The sequence below is a fragment of the Octodon degus genome, unplaced genomic scaffold, assembly GCF_000260255.1.
Source record: "Octodon degus isolate 3935 unplaced genomic scaffold, OctDeg1.0 scaffold00124, whole genome shotgun sequence".
In the NCBI taxonomy this organism is placed as follows: Eukaryota; Metazoa; Chordata; class Mammalia; order Rodentia; family Octodontidae; genus Octodon; species Octodon degus.
Window position 1 is genome coordinate 7,379,074 of NW_004524700.1, and position 2,920 is coordinate 7,381,993.

At 39.3% G+C, this 2,920-nt stretch overlaps 1 protein-coding gene and 1 pseudogene across 1 annotated transcript in view; both read left to right on the forward strand.

The window, feature by feature from the left end:
* The window catches only part of LOC105743416, a 2,106-nt pseudogene extending 955 nt beyond the window's left edge, over positions 1-1,151 (forward strand).
* Positions 1-2,920, forward strand: part of Tnfaip8 (TNF alpha induced protein 8) — a 140,199-nt gene that overhangs the window by 85,857 nt on the left and 51,422 nt on the right. The gene's annotated exons all lie outside the window — the stretch shown is intronic.

The window sequence follows — 2,920 nt, forward strand, 5'->3', positions numbered from 1 at the left end:
ATATAATATATTATGATTTCAGCATCACATTTAAATGTTATTTGTTATTAGGTAAGAAGTGCCTCTTCACTCCTATCCTAGGGTATTAGGGATTGAACTCACGGCCTTTGCACTGAGCTACTGTGCTTGTCTGCCCATGTGCTTTCTTAAATCTCTAAGTTGCCCAGGCAGGGGTTAAACTGTAGATTTTCTTGTCTCAGTATCTCAGAGCTGTTAAGTTAGTTTCTATTTGTATCACATGTTTTATAATAGATATTGAGGTGATGTTAGTTTCTATTTGTATCACATGTTTTATAATAGATATTGAGGTGATTTCTAGACATATTGCCACACTAGGGGATATTGGAGTTTTTCCTACACTGTCAAGAATGAACAGGTTTCTCACCTACACGAGGTTCACAGATCACTGTGATGTACTGGGTTATTCACTGGGACTAAAGATTAATCCCTTTTGAATAAAAGCCTAGTTTAAAAAAAATCTAAAGACCAGGGTAGTCATAGATAATTGGCTGTCTTTTATTACTGTTTGGCAAGTTAGGACTATGGAGCGGTGAGTTACCCAGGGCAGATGGCTTTGAGGTCATACAGGCAACCAAGGAGCAGCATCCTTATCATACAGTCTTTTAAAATAAGCTGAGCTTTCATTGTTCTTAAACTAGACGAAGACACTTCCCCAAGGTGACTGCTTGATTGCATTTAGATATAAAAGAAATTTCTCATTCTTTTCCTCCCTGACTGTTGGAGGATCCCTTACCATTGTGAATGACACAGTAACTATCTGAACTCATAAGTTCATGACCAACCGACTTCTTCAAAGGAAACAAATGGTCATTGATGTCCTTCACCGTGGGAAAGTAGTACCACCTAAGACAGAAGTATGGTAAAAACTTGCCAAAATGTACAAGAACACACCAGATGTCATTTTTGTGTTTGGATTCAGAACCCATTTTGGTGGTGGCAGGACAACTGGTTTTGGCATGATTTATGATTTCCTGGATTATGTGAAGAAAAATGAGCCCAAACATAGACTTGGAAGGCACGGCCTGTATGAGAAGAAAAAGACCTCAAGGAAGCAGCAGAAGAAACACAAGAACAGAAAGAAGGAAGTCAGGGGCACTGCAAAGGCTAACGTTGGTGCTGGCAAAAAGTGAGCTGGAGACTGGAGAACAGCAGAAGGAGTAGAGATTCTGCAGTGCCTGCAACTTTTTTCACGAGAGGATTTAATAAACTATAAAACCTTAAAAAAAAAAAAACTCAAGGTTTCCTGAAGATCATGATGAATGTTCAAAGATCAGCCAAACTGTTAACATGACCTGAAATTGAATTACAAGGCTGTTTTGGTGTTGCTTGATCATCAGTTGTTCTCCTTGGCTGGGCTGAGCTGGGCCAAAGCCTTTTTGTGAACCAGGGTAAAAACAAGTAGGACCTTAAGAACATGTACTTTAACACATCTTATGTGGTTTTTGAGCAGTTGGACTTGCAAAAGTCCAACATTTAATAAATACTTTTTTTTTTTTTTGTGGAACCGGGGATCGAACTCAGACCCTTGTGCTTGCCAGGGAAGTGCTTATTGTACTGAGCCATGTGCCATCTCCCCGGCCCTGACCTCTGCTGTCCGGCACAGGTTGGTTTGTTTGTTTGAAGTACTGGGGATTGAACTCAGGACCATGTGCTTACCAGGCAGGTGCTTAGTCTGTTGACCTATTTCCCTGGCCCTGGAACACTTTCTGAAAGAAGATAGTAAAAATAATTCTGTTTGGGGCGGATTAGGTGTGGCATTTTGAGTATCTGGATTTCAGTAGTCATTATCATCACTATCAACTTGAAAAAATATTGCTGTACCCCAGTTACAAATCAGGGGAAGCTGCCCTAGCTGTGTAGCACATAACCTGGATGAGAATGCTCAGAGTGGACATCTGTGGACATCTGGGGGCTTGACAGGGAAAGGCGAGGACAGATGGCATAGCCAGAGGAAGGGACTGCAGGATACCTGGCATGGGACAGGAAAGGCTGTGAGTGACTGGTGGAGAAGCTCTGCTTTAAGGCAGGGTTAGATCGATGCCTAACAGAGACCAGAATTAACTGACTTTTGGAAGGTGCAGACTGTCATCCTTTGGACAGCGAGATCGGTTTCTGGGAGACTCCGTAACACTTCTGTTTTTTGTCTTCTTTTTCCAGCTGGCTATACTGTCTTCTCTTTCTCTTGCCCTTTCAGTGAGATTGAGGTAAAATTCTTAGGGCCTTAGGTATGTATTATACTACTATTTTTTATTGATTTATTGAAAGGAACAGTTAATGTTTGTTTGACCAATTTTGTGTTCTTATATCTGGTAATCTAAATAACTGCTTTGAAGATAATATATAATATAACAACCATAGTTAATTTCCTATCATTTTGTTTTGAAGTTCTGTATCATTTTTATTGTTTTTGTGTTTTGATTTTGTCTTTATTGTTATTTTGTTGTTTTTTTCTCTTTAAAATAAAAGAATCACCAATAGGAAGTGGTTTAATATCTAGTCCTTTATATTAATATTTATATTCACTTCCTCTGTTTGTGAATAGTATAAACACTCTTGTGTTTAAACCTAAGGTAATAGTCTACTTAGTACTTAAAGTTTTCGAGTCATTTTATGCTTAGACATAAAATCTGAAAAGTAAATACTGCTATTTTTATTCTTATTTTATAGTTGAAGAAAGGTAGGCCCAGAGGTTAAATAATTTTTTGAAAGACATATATTTATTTGGTACAGGGTCTCGCTACACAGCTCAGACTCATAGTGATCCTTCCATCTCAGCCATCCCAGTGCTGGTATTGTAGGCATGAGCCACCATGTCTGGTTTCACTGGCTGGCACAGTGTCAGGCTAGCATGGCATGCAGTACTGGGGATTGAACCTGGGTCCTTGAAATTGTCAGGCAG